General features: G+C 43.2%; 2 long non-coding RNA genes across 3 annotated transcripts in view; one reads left to right on the top strand and one right to left on the bottom strand.

Annotated features, from left to right (window-relative positions):
* The window catches only part of LOC142827973 (uncharacterized), a 147,814-nt gene that overhangs the window by 33,811 nt on the left and 93,636 nt on the right, over positions 1–20,367 (top strand). The window lies entirely within an intron of this gene.
* The window catches only part of LOC142827972 (uncharacterized), a 69,639-nt gene that overhangs the window by 649 nt on the left and 48,623 nt on the right, over positions 1–20,367 (bottom strand). The window contains exon 2 of the long non-coding RNA XR_012902806.1: positions 1,562–1,700. This is a non-coding gene — a long non-coding RNA (uncharacterized LOC142827972). The remainder of the gene's footprint in view (positions 1–1,561; positions 1,701–20,367) is intronic.

Here is a 20,367-nt window from a genome sequence, read left to right as displayed (position 1 = left end):
GACATTGCAATGTGGATATACCCATGGGCTCTGCAATGCTGAACTCCTAGGGACCCTGCTGGCTAAGGCTAAGAATTCCACTGTCAGCCCCTGGGGCTCTCCATACAGGGCTTAAGAAGAGTTAGGTGTCTAAGAAAGAGATTCTGAAGGAAGCAAGCTGAGCGGGAGGCTACCCAAGCTAGCTGAGAGTGAAATACAGAGGAAAGGGGCAGAACTTAGACATGTAAATATCTTTGAGGATCTGGTTTTAACTCCCATTAATCTGGGAGGGAGCTCCCAACCCAAAATAGCCAGTAGTTGTGGTTAGGCCACGCACCTGGGAAACTTAAGTAGAGATTTCTGCTCCATGTTAGAGCTGGATTTGAATCTGGGTCTCCCACATAGCCCAGCGGTTAGGCCACTCTCACATGGGATATTGGTTAAAATGGGAAGATACACCAAAAGAGCCCATCTCACCCCTGGCTATCTTTTGTGTAGGCAAGTTCTGAGCACATCTAGGGATCAGGCCCTGCTGTGGAGATAGGCCAGGAACACCTAGTTTGAGAATCCTGTCAAGGCTTTGGCAGAGCTCTGACCAGATTGTTAGCCATCTAAATTGTCATGCCATCCCCACAGCTATGTGCATGCTCTCTGACCAAGTTAAGTACCCAGGAATTAGGCAACTACAGGATTAAGTTGCAGTTTTGAGGAGGTCAGTGACTCCATAATGTTGGACTTGAGTGCTTAAAGAAGCAGTTAGGTTAGAAACCAGGGCTTGCTATCTGACTGAAATCAGATCCGATTTACCCAGCAGGGCAATTTCAATATAAAGAGATACTATAGTTCAAATGCTTTCCTCAGAGCTAACAAGCTAGTACATCTTCAGTCAATTTACTGAAACTAGATCCTGGGCCAAAGAAAACCTAATAGCAGCCTTATGTTGCATTCTTTCTTCTAGGAACTTATCTGAGTGAGGGATACATATGCCAAATTGCTTTTCGAACATAGTTCCCTTCTCTCTCCTTGAGTAAGATGTATTATATTCAAAGGTGGAAACAAGAATTGGTTTCTAGATGTGCACCAGTCTGTCCACAAAATGTGGACAATGTGGGGAGCCCAGGAGAAAGACAATCCATGTTTCAGTCACATTTTTGTCAATTTTGACTCTTTAAAAAATATTTTCTAGAGATGTATGGAAAAAACCTCACTGCCAATTCTGATGCAGCAGATTACTTTAAAGGGACATTTTCCACATGAATTTTCCCCTTCTGCCACCTTTAAAAAAGTCCTTACCTTTTACAAATATAAAAGAGTTGCTGTGAATGCTCTGGAAACATGGCCCCTTGCCATCACTAGATGGTGATGCAGAACAGTTCCTAAAGTTACAGTTGTACTTTGGTTTAGTGAACAGTTTATCATTCTTGTATAAGAGCTTTATGTGGCTATGTTAAAGACAAAAATGTAGGTAATGGACAAACATTTTCAGATGTGTCAGGTAATTTGAGATGCCTGGATTTTTGGGTGTCCAATCTGAGAACTAGTAAAAGGGGTGACACACCTTCAGAAAGATCTGATAACCTACCTTCTGAAAAATCAAGTCTTAGAGTGTTCAAATAGAGTCATACAAGCTCAATACAGCAAGATTTTCAATAACAACATTCTTCATCTCACTCTTCAGATTTAAAAGTGCTTAGATATTGTTATAGGTCCCATAGAAAATCCTAAAGTAGACAGACAAAAAAAAAAATCAGTGTATATTTGTAGTATGAAGACAGGAACAGTGTTAACTCCCCAAAAGATAGAAAAAAAACTTGGGAGGGAATTTTCAGCAATCATCCAATAGCACCAGGTTCACATATCCTCATTTGGCTCCTAATGGTACTTTTTTCCCCCGTTTGTTTATATTGTAAAATCTTTGAGGGCGGGAATTGTTTTATTCCTTGGTACCTAGCACAAGGTGCTACCATAATGCAAATAAGAACCCTTGGTTCAGAGCTGAAGAGGAGAATCTGTAATGAGAAGATTCTTGATTTACACAGACTGATATGATAAGAGCTCTACAAAGAATGGAGTAAACTTAAGAAAGTGGAGCTTTGGGGATTGATTTGCCCTAATTTGCCATCAGGGAACATGTCAGCATTAAAACTAGATCTGAATCAGGAGAATGCCCGTTCTGATCTTTAATGCAAATAATTTGACCAGGCCTCCATAGAGAGAAGAATGTAAAGAGATTGTGTGATGGAGTTTGTTAATGGCAAATTAATGATTGTGCTAGAATAATTGAAAGAAGTGTTGCCATGAAAGGAATGCATCTTAATGAACACACCCATACTACTAGAAATAGAATGCAGGATCCAGTAGAAAGAGGTTACAGGATCAACAATTTACATATTGATCTGATTCACTTTCACTATTTTTTGTCTATTTCAGTAATATTAGATAACTAAAACCAGGCTGATTAATTTAACTTTAGTACCCTGGCAGTTTCTAGTCAGTTGGGCTGGTCAACATTTTTCTAAACCCACAATTTTGACATTTCCCATTGAAATTTAAAATTTTGACAACAGAGCAACAGTTGTGAACTTTTTAATTCCATTTTTGAGCAGGTATGAGTGTCATTTGTTATGATCTAAAACAACCCTGGTATACACATGTTCACACCTGCACAGAGAAATGTATTTGATGAAATGGTGTCCTATTTTTTAAAGCATCTTGAAAACATATATTCACGCCTCGCCATTAGAATACAAATCTAAATTGTGAGTCAAACTTAGACCAAACCTGAGGGTTTGTTACCTCGCCCATCTTGTCATGCTAATATCTTCGTACCAACGTGGCTTCAACTACACTGCATAATGCACCGTAACCATTTAGAGCATGGGTTTCAAACCCAGTTTACCTTAGGGCTAGTGCCCCTCCCTAAATCCTCCTAGTGAGCCAACAGGAACCCCCACTCTAGCAGTGGCTCCAGGGAGATGGGGGGGGGGTCTAGACTTTAGACCAACGGTGGGGAACCTAAGGCCCAGGACCAGATGCAGCCCCCAAGGCTCAGGGCTTCCATCCCCAAAATACTAGGGAGTCTGTGGGGCTGGAGCACACAAAATCTACTATCCTGGGGCCCCCTAGCCTCTAGTATGTAAGGAGAACGTGGGGAGTGTCTGTCTCCTCAGTTGGGTGCCACATCGGAGAGGGGTGTTGGATTTTTTTTGCTTCTCACTTGTGCGTGGCACCTGACTGATTTTTTTTTCCCCTGTGGTCAGTGGCTCCAACCCAAAAACGGTTCCCCATCCCTACTTTAGATAGGTCTTAGAGCCATGTTAGTCTGCAACTTTAAGGTTGTTTTTTTTTTCAAAGCAACAATGGTCTTATAGCACCTTAGAGACTAACTAAAATATATATATACACACACATACACACACAGAAAGGATCATGAACTTTTGTGGGCACAACCCACTTCTTCAGATGACAAGAGGACCATTGTTGTTTTTTAGACTTCAGACATTGCATCCATACCACAGGTTTAGTGTAATCAAGCTGCAAACACACATTTAAACAATGTACACTTCTTACTGATAGTGTTAAGACAGCTTTGCATGAAATAGTTTGATATCCTTTTTAGCAAGCCAAATACATTTCAGGTGCAGCAGCAATGCAATGCAGAATAGGGATGTTAAGGACCAGTCGACTATTGGAAAGTCAACAGGATAGTCGACTAGTTATTCCCCCCCCCCCCCTCTTTGCTGCCTCTATCAGCAAGGAGGAGGAGAAGAGGTGGCAGCGCTGCATTGAGCCCAGGGTTAGCTGGGAAGCACCCAGCTGATCCCAGGCTCCAAGTGGTGCTGCCACTTTGAAACGCTGCCGTGGCATTTTTAAGGGGGCAGTGCTGCCCTATAGACTAATCAAATAGTCGATGCAAAAAAATGGATTGACTATTTGATTAGTCAATTATACGTTACTTAACATCCTTAATGCAGAATGTGTTTGAAGAAGGGAACTTGATGTATATTTCAGTAATTAGTTGTTTATGTACATGGCAATAAGTGACTTTTGTTGGTGAGTTAATATTAAAGCAAAGATTAAGTATTTGAACCAAAAGTGACAGTCATGGTTGCAGTAACTTGACTATCACACAGGAGCTAAGCAATTTCCATCTTTATAATAGAATATGAAATTAAGTCAACATTGATCCATTTAATGTACAAGTACTGCAATTCTTTAACAGAAATGAGATTATCCAAAAGCAGCTGAGTAGAATATCTTAGGTGCATTTACATGTTTGGAAGCTAGAAGTGGGCTAGCAATAGTGTAAGTTATTGTGTAGGTTAGGCAGTATATCAACATCCATTCCATCTAGTTACTTAGAAATAGAACCATTGGTAGCAGAATACTGCATTTGCAGAAGAGCTGCCTTTAACTGTGAGGATACTTTCTGATTTCTGTTTTGCTTGGGAGGTGATCACAAAGTCACCTACGCTGTAGTTTCAGGCGACACTTTATGATCAGTACCCTTCCTAGTATTTCTAGTTCCACTCACTCTTAGCAGAATTGTTGCAGTTGGCCACAAGCAAAAATTGGTCTCAAACTCAATTTACCTTAGAGTCAGTGCCAGTTATCAAATACCCCTGGTGGGCCAGTGGGCACCCACCCTTGGCAGCTGCTCTGGGGGGGATGGAGTCTCCGCATACCTCCCCACGCATGGCTGCCAGCCTGTATGTGTCTCCCAACCACATCTGCTGCCCCTGGACAATTTAATATGTCCCAGGTCCCCCTCTGCTACTATTAGCACCACAGGAGGGCTCAAGTGGCTTCTGGCTGCTAGCTCCATAGCTGCTGCTGGCACATCGCTGTGGCCCAGGGGAGGTGTGTGCAGAGCCATCCTGCCCATAAGGCAGTTCAAGGCAGCCTGCCTGGTCCCTGCACTTCGGCTGGGCCCTGCAGTGGCTGTCCTAATCATCCTATGAATGGGACAGTCCCCCATACTCACATTAGCCCACGGGGCCCTGGGCACGCCGGGGCTGACAGCAGAGATTGCCCCCCCCTCCAACCCGCACTCACTGTGACCAGGCTGGCCTGAGAGATGGCGATAGAATGGAGCAGGCTGCTGCATTCCTCCACTTCCCTGTGGCTACCAACACCGCAGTGAGTGCAGAGAAGCCCAAACCCCTGCTGCCACCCTATGACAGGCCCTTCCTGGCAGCCAAGGGAGCTTGGGGAAATGGAGCAGGGGCTGGACTTAGGGGAAGGATACAGATACCTCCATACCCCAGGGCTGCAGGAACTCACATACAGGCACCCATGTGGGCTGGTTTGTGAAACTGCTCGGGCTGTGAGTGTGAGTCTCCTGGTGTAAAATGTGCATAGCTGGTAGCCACTCTAGTTATTATCAGACATTTCATGAGAGTCTCCTCTAATTTACACTGCATTTATATGCATGTAACTCCACTGATTTATATGGACTCGCTCCCAATTCTCAAAGGCTCCATATGTTAGTCATTTACAGCTGTGCAAAGTGGATTTAACATTGCCATTTTGATGGGGAGCAGTTCACATCCATTTTCAACAAGCATAAATAATTATATAGAGTGCAGAACAATGAAAAATAGATTCTGTGATTTTCTTTCCTCACAAGCTCTTTTTTTTTTTGCCCTTATATTATTTCCTGTGTTGGTTTGTGAGAGGTTTTTTTTTATTTCACTTCACATTTGCAAAAATCCAGATGAAGTATGAAAATGGGTTTATCATAAGTAGCTATTGGAATCTGGAGGTTGTTGCAATTAAAACAACTCGCCTACTATATTTGGACTATAAGCGTGTGTTTTTCATCTTTATCTTGAGGATTTGAAAAGTAAGAACATAAAACTGGCCATTCTAGGTCAGACCAAAGGTCCATCTAGCCTGGTATCCTGTCGGCCATCAGTGGCCAATGCCAGATACCCTAAAGGGAGGGAACACAACGGGTAATCGTCACTTGATCTCTGCCCTTTCTCACATTTCCATACAAATAGAGGCTAGGGACACCATTTGTACACATCCAGGCTAATACCCAGGACCTAAAGAGTCTATCCAGCTCTTTTTTGAACCCTGTTAAAGTCCTAGCCTTTACCACATCCTCTGGCAAGGAGTTCCAGAGGTTGACTGTGCACTGGGTGAAGAAAAACTTCCTTGTGTTTGTTTTAAACCTGCTGCTTATGCATTTTGTTTGGTGACCCCTAGTTCTTATATTGTGGGAATAAGCAAATAACTTTTCCTTATTCACTTTTTCCATACCAGTCATACTCTCCTCTTTTCTAAGCTGAAAAGTCCAAGTCTTTTTACTCTTTCTTCACATGGGACCTGTTCCAAACTCTTAATTTTTGTTGCCCTTTTCTGAACTTTTTCCCATGCCAATATATCTTTTTTGAGATGAGGTGACTACATCTGTATGCGGTATTTAAGATGTGGGTGAAGCATGGTTTTATATAGATGCAATAAGTCTTATTCTTTATCCTTTTTTAATGGTTCCTTATGTTCTATTTACTTTGACTGCCACTGCACACCAAGTGGATGTTTTCAGAGAACTATCCAGAATGACGCCAAGATCTCTCTCTTGAATAGACGTAGCCAAATTTGTCCCCGTCATAATGTATGTATAGTTGGGATTATTTTTTCCAATGTGCATTACTTCACGTCTATCAACATTAAACTTCATTTGCCATTTTGTTGCCTAATCACTTAGTTTGGTATAGGATTGGTCCCATGACAGACCGTTGAGGGACACCACTAGTTACCCCTCTCCATTCTGAAAACTCACCATTCATTCCTAACCATCATTTCCTGTCTTTTAACCTATTATCAGTCCATGAAAGGACCTTTCCTTTTATCCCATGTCAATGTAATTTACTTAAGAGCCTTTGGTGAGGGACCTTGTCAAAGACTTGCCATGTGGTAGAGGTGTATGTTTGCTGATACCTAAAGTAAAATGCTAGATTTAACTAACACAACCTTTGAAGTGCTTTTAGATTGACTGACTTAATAGATTTTTGCCTGTCTGCTCTTTAGAATTATTTTTGGTTTTTGAAATTTATCTTTTATAGCAGAGTATAAATGAAATAAGCGAGACAACAGTGTGTTTAACCTGAAAGTCTGCCTGATGACAGAACAATCCATTTAAAACCTGCTAAGACAGATAGGTAGGCACATCTGTATTTCATTTTAGTGCTAGACATTCTATATATACACACACAACAAGCTCAGTTTTCTCTTGGTGAAGTGTTCAGAATTTTTGAGTCAGAAGAAAAATGTCAACCCCCTACATTGCAAGATGGTAATAAAATGCTGGATTTCCATATGTATTTTTTGAAGAGGAGCCCAGGTTTTTGAAAAATAGAACTTCTAGCTATGAAAGAGGAAGGTATTGATTATTTTCCATAGTTCCTTCCTTCTACACTGTGGCCCCAATCATGTGCCTAAGTACTTTTCTGAATAAAGCTGGAGTTGAGATCTATTTAAGTGCCTTGCTGAATCAGTCTTCTTTCAGAGAAAGAAGCAACAAGAGGTAACACATGGGCTATCAAAAAAGATCTTGCCACCAATGAATGCAGAAGGACTCGACCTTATCAGAGCCAGCTGCTAACCAGTTAATAATTACAAAATTCAAAACAACGTGATCAAATCTGAAACATTTAGACACTTAAACCAACCTAAAACAAATGAATTATGCTGGGCATTACAGCAGCAGAAACTGCTGCATTCTGAGCTACTAACAGTGGACAAAGAATAGAATCCTGTGGACTGCATCATGTGGTGGATGGGTGATCTACCTGGGAGGAGGAAGAGAGAATGGGTGTGTGACTATTAAAGCTGACTGGTGGAAGACACCTTTGCCTGTCATTTTATGACTTAACCGAAACAGAAAAGTGAGTACTGTAATTATTTCTGCCACCCCTGATTCTCTGCTCATATCTATGAGTATTTTAACCACATATTCCTCGGATGTTTGAACAAATCCTAGAGATTTTATTATTCTGCTGACTCTTTATATTCAGGATTATGTCCTTTTAATAAATGCTTACGTGGTGCAATAAAGCCAGAGCATAATCTCTGGCTATGTGAAACTAGCTAAAGTCTATAAAGAAAATATCTTCCTCAGGTAAACATTCAGCATGATGCACAAGTGTCTTAAATTTGAAGAAAAAAAAAAAACCATGAATAATAATGACTTACTGGATCAACTTCACAACTATTTACATTTTGCCTTTTCTCCTTCTATGATTAATTCCCCTGAAAAAAAAAGTTATACATCATGTCTATGGTGGACTATATAAATCATTAAGAAGCATGGAGATGATTAAGTTCAGTTGTGTAACCAGAAGACAGCAGAGTTTTATAAGAAGAATCAGTTTGGCAGGTTTAGACTAATAATAAAGTAATGAATACTTGCACATGCATTTCAGCCTGAACTTGGGCATTTTGTACTTTTGCAGGATTAAAACAAAAAAACAAAAAAAACCCACACAACCCTCCCCTCCTCCCCACACACACACACCAAAAGTTTAAAACCTGGCTTTATTTTGGTTACAGCAATGCATGGAAGTATCCCTGTATCGGCAATAAATCAAGACAGTTATTTGGGGCAGTGATTCTCTGTCTGTAACATACTGGTGGCCTGTGAAGCACTTGTTGGTGAGCTGTGGAAAGCTAGCATGGGACATGATGCTGGCTTCTCCATGTTCCCAGAAATAAAAGAACACTTTAAAAAAGAGGGCCCAATCGATACCTTTACTCATACTGAGTGGTAATTTATGCTGTGAAAGGTCCCACTGATTTCAGTGAAACTGTTCATAGAGTAGGGCTGGCAGAATCTGACCACCAGTGATTAAAACAGATATACTATGACAACTATGGTCAGTAATGAATATTGGTGTGTACTCCCAAATGTGGTTTAGGTACTGAATTTCTAAAATGGCATTCTAGACTTAGAGAGGAGTGGACAGTTTCACTGAGCTTCCCCACAAATACATTCACAAGAACAGCGATGGCAAGTCATGAAAGATGAATGGATGAACCATGGAGCAACCATCACAGGGATAACCTCCTAGGGGGCCTGGCAAACCCACTGGGGGAAAAAGAAAACAGTCTGAGGCAGAAGGAAGACTTCACACCTGGGACCTGTAACAAAAACCATCACTGAACAATATGGTAATAGGGCGTGCGCACGTACGTGTACACACACACACACACACACACACACACACACACACACACACACAACCCCTGAGATAGTTTCTGGAAGACAGATTAGACAGCATCCTTTGCTTCCTAAAATAATCTAAGAGGATTCTGTTCTAGTAACCCAAGAGTAAACCCCTTCTAACCTAGCTTGTAGCTACATGTAAGAGTAGATGAGTATGCATGCACGGCATTTGTTGTTTTACAATTACTTTTCTGTAATATTGTGTTCCAACGCTAAATGATGCTTGGTTTTAAGATGGCTATTAGTCAGTGTTTCTAGTCACAGGTTCCCAAATGGAGGAAATATAGATTCCCAAAAGCTAGTCAGACCCATAGTGCAATTAGTATTTCGCTATAAGGGTATGTCTACACTACATGGCTCCGTCAACAAAGCCATGTAGATGAGCTTTGTAGACATAGCAAAATGAAGCAGCAATTTAAATAATCGCCACTTCATTTATATCAAAATGGCTGCCGCACTATGCCGATCAGCTGTTTGTCGGCTCAGCGCGGTAGTCAGGACGCTCGGCAGTCAACATCAAAAGCCTTTGTCGACTGCCCCGGTAAACCTCATCCCACGAGGCATAACGGGATAGTCGATAAATGCTTTTGATGTCGACCGCCAAGCGTCCAGACTACCGCGCTGAGCCAACAGCTGATTGGCACAGCACGGCAGCCATTTTGATGTAAATGAAGCGGCGATTATTTAAATCGCCACTTCATTTTGCTATATCTACAAAGCTCATCTACATGGCTCCGTCAACGGAGCCATGTAGTGTAGACATACCCTTAGTGTCTTGCGTATACTAAGTCTTGGTTTAAGAATGCAAGAATAGTATGATTTTAGTCCAAGACAAGCGAGGGCAAGAAGTCCAAGATCTGAGGTGGGTGTTCTCCAAGAGGGTAGAGATACAGTTAGTCCTATAACCACGACACCTCTGGCCAAGAACAGATTGTTCAGTAAATCAGAGAATATTGGTTTCTCACTAGAGACCAGTGAATAAGTTTTATTCTCTGTAGAACTTGGTGATGAACATAATGAGAAAAATTGAATTGGGCTTAAGTCAGACAGCAGAGCAAGATAAGAAGGGACAAAACCTTGATTTCACTGCATTCATTTTATCTTAGTGTAATTAGAAAATTTCATTTCCTTCCTATGATTGCAAAGCTTATTGTAATACATTTTGCAAGTATAATCACAGTCTCATAATTCAATCCTTGCTACATTTTGTACTTTATATTGAACATGAGTTGAATTCAGATACAAGCTTCACATTATTAGTCTATAACAGTGGTCCCCAACCTTTTTAAGCACAAGCTCACGTTTTGAATTTAAGTGCAATCCAGTATTTACCTCAAACCCAAATACCCTTGCCCTGCCTCCTTCCCTGCCCCATCCTGCTCACACCATATCTCCTCCCCCCCTCCATTCTCATTCACTTTCACCAGGCTAGGGAAGGTGGTAGAGGTGCAAGCTCTGGTCTTGGGCTGAGGGATTCACAGTGTCAGAGGGGCTCTGGACTGGGGCAAAGGGTTGGGGTACAGGAGAGGGTTCAGAGTGTTTGGTCTGAGAGGGAGTTTGTGTGCAGGAGTGCAGGGCTGATATAAGGGATTGGGATTTAGGAGGGAGTTCTGGACTAGAGCAGGGATTCAGGCTCCGGCTGGGTACTACTTACCTCAGGTGGCTCCCGGGTGGTGGCACAATGAGGCTAAGGCAGGCTCAGCCCTGCGCCACTCCCAAAAGTGGTCAACATGTCCAGCGGTGGCTCCTGGGTAGGGGGGTGGTAGGTATAGGGGGAAGGGACAGGTGGCTCTTCATGCTGCCTCCGGTCTGCAGGCACTGCCCCCACACCTGTCATTGGATGTGGTTGCCCTGTCCTGACCAATGGGAGCTGTGAGGGCAGTGCTGGCAGACAAGGACAATGTGTGGAGATCCTCTGCCACATCTCCCCTAGGGGCTGCAGGGAGGTGGCCAGCTGCCTCCAAGGGAAGCGAGGAATTTGTCTTAGCCTCACTGTGCAGCTGGACTGTGAGCCGCTGATCTCCAGATTTCCTGGCAGGAGCCTCTAGGAGATCGAGCCTGATTCCAGGAGGCTCCCAGCCAATGTTCTGCACATGGATGGAAAAAGTAGAGGAAATTAATTTTGTTGTGTGCACCAATACTGCGGAAATGTGCACCACCAATAGAAGCCAAAATCCTAAATATTATATATATTTAAATTGCCATAGAGATAATTATTCTGACCCTGTCAGGTCAAAGATTCTAGAACTCACTATTCAACTAATTAAATTTAAGCATGAGAGAGAAAAAAGTTATGAAATGCACAGACCAGCCAGAAACCTAAAGTAACACCCTTTGAAAGAAGTAGTAACAACAACAACGTGTTGGGACGGGAGGTGAGTGTGAAAGTGTGTTTGTGCGAGTGACAGAGACACACACTGTGAAAGAGAGTGACAGATGCACATTGCCCCTTTACGTATGCTTCTCTCTTGCCAACAAAGCAAATGCCACTTGTGAGGGTAGAAGTTTGTCAGCAAAAATGCTGACAAGCCTACAAGACCTGACTTTTAGTGACAAAGCCTAAATCCTATTGCTATTTCTGCCACAACATTTTTAAAAAATGCTTTCATATCCATTTTGATGGCTGTATCACTTGTCCACACCCTGGTCCCTTCCTTTACGACTGCAACAAATTGTGTCTCTCAATCCTCCCATCTTCTTCTGACTACTCAAAATGCTTTTGACTGACTAATTTCTCAGTTGCCACTTCTGTCAGTCCCCCCTCCATTTGAATCCTTCCACTCACTGCAGACCACATTGCATGTCAAAGTTCTTGTCTTTTTTTTCCTTTTGAAAGAAAGAAAGAGAAGTTTCATTTACTGGGAGGCAAGCGTTTATTACAGAGCACAGCATGATCTATTTAAGGGTTTTCTCTAGAGACAGAAATCCTGATTCAGCAAAGCACAAACATGTGTTTAACTTTGAGCACAATTTTGAGGCCCATTGTGATTGAAACACATGGGTAATTGCTTTGCTGAATCAGGGCCTGTGTGACTATCCTTTCAATAAGGCAAATGGAACTTTTAGAGCTCACAGTTCAGGTTTGAGAGGGATAAGATGTTACTCTTGGTCCGGCAAATGGATTCTCTGCATCTCCTCTGCTTGTGTTACATGAACAGATGTTCAATGGGTTCCCATTTCCAAAGTTATACTTACAAGGCCTCACTTACTGATCCTCAACCTACAGCTGACCAGATCTCCGACCATTTCCTTGCTGCCCCTCCGTGTACAACACTCTCCCTTAAATCTGTTCACCAAAGTCACTTTGTTTGATCTCTCCAAAAATTCACTTCTTCTATGTCTCCTAGTGTACAGGTGAAGTGAGTTCAAGCAACTAAAATACTCACTATCAAATACCGTATTTTCCGGCGTATAAGGCTACTGGGCGTATAAGACGACCCCCTAATTTTTTAGTTAAAAGATAGGGTTTCGTCTTATACCCCAGTGCCCCTCCGCCTCCCCGGCTTTGCTCCCGGTGTCCCTGGTCTGCTGGAGACGGTTCCCAGCAGACCAGGGACACCGGGAGCAAAGCCTCTGAGGACGCCCCGGCAGCGGGACAGCCCCGGCGCGCCTGGGCTGCCCTGCCACCGGAGCCCCTCCGCGGCTTTGCAAAGCCACAAAGCTGTATACCTGGCGTATAAGACGACCCCCGATTTTTGGGGGATGTTTTTTTAACATCAAAAGTCGTCTTATACGCCGGAATATATGGTATTATTTCTGTAACCTTTGTGCTTCCTTTATTATTCTCCCACTTGTATATATTGTTCTCTCCTGTCACATCTGAATTGGTTTATATGCTCTTTTGGGTGGAGTCCAACTCTATATATTTCTTTGAAGTGCCTAAAAATCATAGAATCATAGGGCTGGAAGATACCTCAGGAGGTCATCGAGTCCAGCCCCCTGCCCGAAGCAGGACCAACCGCAACTAAATCATCCCAGCCAGGGCTTTGTCAAGCTGGGACATAAAAATCTCTAGGGATGGAGATTGCACCAGGATATGGTGTTAAAAATGATAAGGTGTTAAGTAAAAGGAAGATCTGCTAATACGATTTACCCAATAGCAAGTTGCTTTTGTTTAAAATTGTAGACAGACACTCAGAGTGGGCTGATTGTGAGCAACTTAAGTTGGAAACTACAACAACAAAGCACTGTGGGGCACCTAAGGTTGCAGGGCAGGAGTGACACAGCCCCTCAATGGTCTGGATTTTACCTTGGAATGTCACAGAGGGACGTATGGGAGACCTGAGGCAGCTAGTTGCCCCCCAAAAATAGTTTAGAAAATGATAGATTATAATTTTCTAGCATAAATTTATTTTGAACCTTATTGCTGGATAAAAATGAATTCATCACCGGCTAGAAACTGGTGGTTCAGACAAACCATTAATCATGTATGAATGGGTTATATTCAATACGAGCAAACAGAGGGCAGCCCCCAGGGTACGACTACACTTCATGGCTATTACAGGTTACCGGAGGTATCCCAAAATAGCTACCCATGTCTACACAAGCTGCCCATTATTTTGAAATATTTTTTGAAAAAACAGGCATGCTATTTCGTTATCCCAGTAAACCTTGTTGTTATGAGGGACAAGGGATGGCTCAAAATAGTGTGTTACTTTGAAATTTGGCATGGTGTAGATGTGATAATTTTCAAAATAGTTTCAAAATCAGATATGCAATTTACACAGCACAAGTTTTGAGTTTAGGGTGTGGTGTAGACGCACCCCAATAGAGAAAAAGCACACACACACAATCACTTTTACTTGGCATTGCAATAAAAAGGACTCAGGACAGTGGGATTGGGGAGGTGGAAAGGGTGAAGGAGTCAGGGTTGAGACATGCAGAGGGGCTTAGAGCAGTGGTGGGGATGAAGTAAGTTGGCAGCTCGCTGGGGCTCACTAGGTCAGCAGGGAGCCATGTTGCCCTGGTGTCGGATCCCTGGGGTGTGAGCTCACACTGAGATGCTGTGGCAAGAAAGGCTTGTGAGACCTTCGAATGTATAAAGCAAGGAAGCAATGAGTAGGAGCACAGTGGCAAATTTTACCTCTCTCTCTGTATGGCATTACTGAAACTGATACTGGAATGCTTATGCAGTGTCCAACCCTTGTGGCCATATTTTTGAAAAACTGGAAAAGGTGCAGGAATGAACCACAAAAAGAAAGGCTTAAGGGTTGGAGAAAATGCCTGACAGTGAGAGACTTCAAAGAGTTCAATCTGCTTAGTTTATCAAAGAAGATGTACAGATGACCTGATTACAGTGTCTAGGTATTTTCAAGCGGCAAGGAGTCTTGTGGCATCTTATAGACTAACTGCAGTGTAGGAGCATAAGCTTTCGTGGGCAAAGACCCACTTCGTCAGATGCATGGAATTTTCAGAGGAAGAAAATACCAGGTACTAAAGAGCTTTTTAATCTAGCAGACAAAGGCATAAATAACGATGACTGAAAGACATAACACAGGCTGCAAACTGAAGGCAAACATTCTTACGAGAACTAAGGCACAAGTTTAACCATTGGAACAAACTACCATGGGAGGTGGTTACATGAAAACATCGAATCATGGATAATCCAAGACTGGATGCTTTCCTGGAAAATGGGTTGTGGTAAGAACACAAGTTATGGGCTCAATACAGGGGTAATTGGATGGCATGTACGTGATATGCAGGAGTTCAGACTAACAGTGTCTTCTAGGTTTAATTTAGAATCCCCCTTTGGCCTTGACTGCTGTTATTTTTTCTTCGTTGTCATTTCCAGTGGTATAATTGTTTCCCTTTTTTATTTGCATAAACTCCTATGCTTCTGTGCGCTCAATAATGATTTAATTTTTTAGATTTTAAATAAAGTTCCAAACTGGATATTCTAGCAGTTAAGAATAAAACTGGCATTTGTTTGCTAGTCAGTTTTGACTATTCAATAGAACCATGTCATGCACAGAATCATAGAGTACTAGAACTGGAAGGGACCTCAAGAGGTCATTAAGTCCAGTCCCCTGCGGTCATGACAGGACCAAGCATGGTCTAGATCAATGTTTCTCAGCCAGTAGTACGAGTACCATTAGGGGTACTTGAGAGAAGTCTGGGGGAGGGTACGTCAACACCACTGAAATTTGGAGGAAACTGAATTTGTTTTAAGTTTTACAGCGCTTTATTATTTTTGTACTTTTTACACCCAAAGATTTCATTGCCCGCCTGGCTACAATTAAGTTGTTTAAGCAAATGTGTTGCAATAGTAGAAAAAAAAATGTGTCTGAAAACTGTAGATACTTGGGGTCCTTTTTTTTTTTTTTTTTTTTTTTGCAAAAAGGGGTACTTTATAAAAAAAAGTTGAGAAACACTGGTCTAGATCATCCCTGGTAGATGTCTATCCAACCTGCTCTTAAATCTCTGGTGATGGAGATTCCACAACCTCCCTAAGCAATTTATTCCAGTGTTTAACCACCCTTGACAATTAGGAAGTGTTTCCTAATGTCCAACTTAAACCTCTCTTGCTGCAATTTAAGCCCATTGCTTCTTGTCCTATCATCAGAGGCCAAGAACAACAATTTTTCTCCCTGCTCTTTGTAACATCCTTTAGATACTTGAAAACTACTATCATGTCCCATCTCAGGGTACGTCTACACAGCAACATTTTGAAATACGTAGTCCACATCTACACAGCAGGCAGTTATTTCAAAATAACATTGAAATACTGTCAAGCTGAAGGACTGCTTACTTCGACTCCTGTAACCCTCATTGTATGAGGAATAAGGGAAGTCGGAGGAAGAGTGCTCTATTTCAAAATAAGTGCTGTCTAGATGCTCCCTATTTCAAAATAAGCTACACAATTGACGTAGCTCAATTTGCGTAGCTTATTTCAAGTTAAGCCTGTTGAGTAGGTGCACCCTCATTCTTCTCTTTTCTAAGCTAAACAAGCCCAATTATTTCAGTCTTCCCTCACAACTCATGTTTTCTAGACCTTTACGTCATTTTTGTTGCTCTTCTCTGGACCTTCTCCAATTTCTCCACATCTTTCTTGAAATGTGGTGCCCAGAACTGGACACAATACAGGCAGTCCCCAGGTTACGTACAAGATAGGGACTGTAGGTTTGTTCTTAAGTTGAATCTGTATGTAAGTCGGAACTGGCGTCCAGATTCAGCCGCTGCTGAAACTGACCAGCAGTGGCTGAATCAGGACGCCTGGGGCAGAGCAACTGGGGTGCTGCCGGGTTGGTCCAGTAGCGCCCAGAGCGGTGCTACGGGACCAACCGGCAGCGCCCCAGCTGCTGTACCACAGGCATCCAGAGCAAAGCCGCAGAGCACGGGGGCAGTGGGACAGCCCAGACGCGCTGTGGCTGTCCTGCTGCCCGCGTGCTCCGCAGCTTTGCTCTGCTTTGCTCCCCGTCTCCCTGGTGTGCAGACCAGGGGGATGGGGAGCAAAGCCGCGGAACACGTGGGCAGCGAACAGCCCAGACGCGTCTGGGCTGTCCGCTGCCCGCGTGCTCCACCGCTTTGCTTCCTCTCCCTGGTCTGCTGGAGACCAGGGAGATGGCCCCGTTCGTAACTGTGGATCCGACATAAGTCGGATCCGCGTAACTCAGGTACTGCCTGTACTTCAACTGAGGCCTAATCAGTACAGAGTAGAGAAGGAGGACTTCTCATGTCTTGCTCACAACACTCCTATTAATGCATCCCAGAATCATGTTTGCTTTTTTTGCAATAGTGTCACACTGTTGACTCAGCTTGTGGTCCACTATGACTCCTAGATTCTGTTCTGCGGTACTCCTTCCTAGACAGTTGCTTTCCATTCTGCATGTGTGAAACTGATTGTTCCTTCCTAAGTGGAGAACTTTGCATTCATCCTTGTTAAACTACATCCTATTTACCTCAGACCATTTCTCCAATTTTTCCAGATCATTTTGAATTATGACCCTATCCTCCACAGCAGTTGCAATCCCTCCCAGCTTGGTAACATCTGCAAACTTAATAATTGTACTCTATAAACGATTTAGATGATGGCATAGAAAGATATTGAACAGAACTAGCCCCCCCCCAAAAAACCCTGCAGAACCGCACTTGTTATGCCCTTCCAACATGACTGTGAATCATTAATAACCACTCTGGGGGCTCGTCTAAACTGCTTTCCTCTTCCGAAAGAGGAAATGCAAATGAAGCGCTGATTAGTATTTTCTCATGCTTCATTTGTATATCCTCTTCTGAGCCTTTTTGAGGAAGAGGTTTTTATGCAAAAACAAGCATTCAAGATATGGCTTTTTTGTGCAAAAAAAAATCTTTTGAAAGAACCCTTATTCCTCAAAAAATGAAGTTTACAGGTTCTTTTGAAAGGGGTTTTTTGTGTAAAGAAACTGCATCTAGATTGAGTGTTTTTGCACAAAAACCTCTTCCACAAAAAGGATCAGAAGAGGATATGCAAATGAAGCATGAGAAAATGCTAATCAGCACTCCATTTGCATTTCATCTTTCGGAAGAGGAAAGCAGTCTAGTCAAGCCCTGAGAATGGTTATCAAGCCAATTATGTACCCACCTTATAGTAGCTCCATGTAGGTTGTATTTCCCTAGTTTATTGATAAGGTGGTCATGTGAGACCATGTCAAATGCTTTACTAACGTCTAGGTATACCACTTCTCCCTTATCCACAAGGCTTGGTATCTGTAAACAGGTTCGACCCTCAGAGTCCACTACGAGCTAATTGTGGTACCGAGAGTTCAGCCTGAGCAGTCACCCTTAAGGCCGGTGGCCCTTTTATTAGGCACATTCGCGTTTACACCCGAGCCGGATCGGCCTGCTGGCGGAGTAGGGGGGTTCGGGCCCGCCCCCTCTCCGAACCCCGGCCCAGGGCCCTAAGGGCAGGGACCCGTGGTCCCTCCCTCGCGGATGGGGGAACGCCCCAAAACACACCCGCTCACGGGCTCCACGACCCCGCCCTGGGCCGCTTCCTACTCCACCAGGCCTCCCGGCCTGTCTCCCTTGACCCCGCTTGCCTCACCTCTCCTTCCTTCTCCCCTCCTCCAGTTCCATCTGCCGCGCTCCCCTGCACCGTGCCGATCCCGGGTTTAAATCCCCCGCCGGCTCCGTTCCCCCTCCGCGTCACTTCCCCTGCGACGCCTCCCAGCCACCCTTCCCCCGTGACATCATCCCCCTGCGCCTCGCCGGCCCCTCCCTCTTGGGCCCTGCCGGCCGGCGCCTGCTGCCTCCCGACGCTCCCTGCGCCGGCTGCCGGCGTGTTCCTGCAGCCCGCCCCGGTGCGCTCTCCGTGCGGGGCACGAGTGCCCCGTCACACCGCCCGGCGCCTCCCGGCGCGCTCTCCGTGCGGGGCGCGAGTGCCCCGTCACAGTATCCTATCAAAGAAAGCTATCAGGTTGGTTTGACATGATTTGTTCTTTACAAATCCATGCTTGCTGTTACCTATCACCTCATTTTCTTCCAGATGTTTGCAAATGAATTCCTTAATTACTTGCTCCATTATCTTCCCTGGCACAGAAGTTAAACTGACTGGTCTGTAGTTTCCTGGGTTGTTATTTCTTGTTTTATAAATGGGCACTATTTGCCCTTTTCCAGTCTTCGGGTATCTCTCCTAACTTCCATGACTTTTTAAAGATGATAGCTAAAGGCTCAGATACATCCTCTATCAGCTCCTTGAGTATTCTAGGATGAATTTCATCAGGCCCTGTTGACTTGAAGACATCTAACTTTTCTAGGTACCGTAAATAACCCATGCACAAGTATTACCCGCACCTGTGTATAACCTGCGGTTTTTCCCTGATTGAGTAAAAAAAGTCTTTTATACCCCACACAAACATATAGCCCACGGGAGATGAACTGCAGGTAATGTTAGTGCAAAGCACCTGTAATCAAGTGTTAATGAGCCGCAGCACTGATAACGCCAAGCACTAAGTAGGCTATAACCCTTCTCTCTGGTATAACACCCCTTTGAACCACACCGCTTTTCCAGTCATTTATTCCTTCAGTGGTTTTAACTTGTATTTTAAATGTGCCTAAGTGCAAATCCTACACAGCCGATTTTAAAATTGTGTGTAGTGGCATATGGGAAATTCTTCCAGACATTGACTCTTCAAGCTCTGATTCCGAATACGACAGCGATTCTGATTCTGCACCACAGACCTCAACTGTCACCGAAGCAGACCTAGCCTTGGCTCTGGATTTTATGGATGTTTTTAAAGACAGTGACTATGACGAGAGTTTTGATGGTTTTGAGAACTCAGACGCTGAGGAGGATGCTGCTGGTGCTGAGTCTAGAGATCAGAGTGAATGAGAATTCAAAGATAGCTTTTTTTGAATTGTTTTTATTCTTTTACTAGTCGCACAGTAAACGAATGAATTCTAATGTATTTTAATGAATTTTAATATAACTGCCTCTATTATTAAGTTAAAATATACTGCTTTTCTCAAGTAAGAGTCTTGTCTTCCTTTCCGTTAAAAAAAAAAAAACCAACACAAAAGAAAACCTGTATTACACGCAGACGAGTATAGCCCGCGGGGGGAAGGGGAAGGGTATGTAAAACTTTAGCAAATATAACCCGTGGTTTATGCAAAGTAAGGTAATTTTTAACTTGTTCTTTATGTATTCTAACTTCTAAACCTACCCCATTTCCACCAACATTCTCTAGGTTAGGCATCCCATCACCATCTATCTTCTTGATGAAAACTAAAACAAAGAAGTCATTAAGCACCTCTGCCATTTCCAAGTTTCCTATTATTGTTTCTCCTTCACTGAGCAATGGGCCTACCTTGTCCTTGGTCATCTTCTTGCTTCAGATATATTTGTAGAATGTCTTCTTGTTACCCTTTATGTCTCTAGCTACATGGAGTTCGTTATGTGCCTTTGCCTTTCTAATCTTGCCCCTGCATACTCCTTTTTGATTTTTAGATCATGTAAGATCTCCTGGTTAAGCCCAGGTAGTTTCTTATCATACTTTCTATCCTTCCTACACAGTGGAAAAGTTTGCTTTTGGGCTCTTAATAAATGTCCCTGTAAAAAATAAATAAATAAACCTGCCAAATCTCTTCAGTTGTTTTTCCTCTTATTCTTGCTTTCCATGGGACCATACCTACCAGCTCTTTGAGGTTCCGTCTACACTGAAACTTAGCTTGAAATAAAATAT

The sequence above is a fragment of the Pelodiscus sinensis genome, chromosome 3 (assembly GCF_049634645.1).
Source record: "Pelodiscus sinensis isolate JC-2024 chromosome 3, ASM4963464v1, whole genome shotgun sequence".
NCBI lineage: Eukaryota > Metazoa > Chordata > Testudines > Trionychidae > Pelodiscus > Pelodiscus sinensis.
The sequence above is the reverse complement of the archived record's forward strand: the minus strand, read 5'-3'. Positions and strand labels throughout refer to the sequence as shown.